Source organism: Octodon degus, unplaced genomic scaffold (assembly GCF_000260255.1).
Source record: "Octodon degus isolate 3935 unplaced genomic scaffold, OctDeg1.0 scaffold00036, whole genome shotgun sequence".
NCBI lineage: Eukaryota > Metazoa > Chordata > Mammalia > Rodentia > Octodontidae > Octodon > Octodon degus.
In genome coordinates, this window is record NW_004524612.1 from 17,377,926 (window position 1) to 17,378,576 (window position 651).

General features: G+C 44.9%; 1 pseudogene; it reads right to left on the bottom strand.

Annotated features, from left to right (window-relative positions):
• The window catches only part of LOC101563500, a 26,520-nt pseudogene that overhangs the window by 22,158 nt on the left and 3,711 nt on the right, over nucleotides 1-651 (bottom strand).

Consider the following 651-nt stretch of genomic DNA (forward strand, 5'->3'; position numbering starts at 1 on the left):
GACAAAGAGGAAGCACAGCTACGTACTTCCCTAGGGATGGGCATTAGGGATTGATATACTAATTAGTATCAATCACCTTGAAAGAGCCCAAATGAGTCACTAGCCCAATCCCCAAAGAGACCCTGTTCCATATTCATGCCTGCTTGCTACGTGACTCGCTTTCCCATTCGATACTGGATTTAATCAGTTTTACCTGAGCAATGGTGCTTGTAATCCCATTGGTTGACCATAGTTTTGTCTCACCTCCTGCCTATCTAAGGAAGTTCCCGTTCTCTATACTATAAAAGTCCCTGGAAGAGACAGCTTCCCTGGGGAACTACCCTCTCAGGCTCCCCTCTTATGCCTCTCTTGGACAGGAGCTTTCTTTCTCTCAATAAATATATTCTGCTCATGACCTACGTTTGTTCCTAAAATTCATTCTTCAATTTTAGAGAAAACGAACTCGTGTAGATCAGGTCCAGAGATCGTTTTTCTCTATGTCATTTGGAGGTTCTCTATATGGTTTGGAAGTCACCCACCCGAGACCAGTTTTTCTCCCTGTACCAATATTAGCAGAGGGGGGCCAGGGATATGGCTCAGTGGAATAAGCGCTTCCCTGGCAAGGGCAAGGGCCTGAGTTCAATCCCCGGTTCTGCCAAAAAAATAATATAT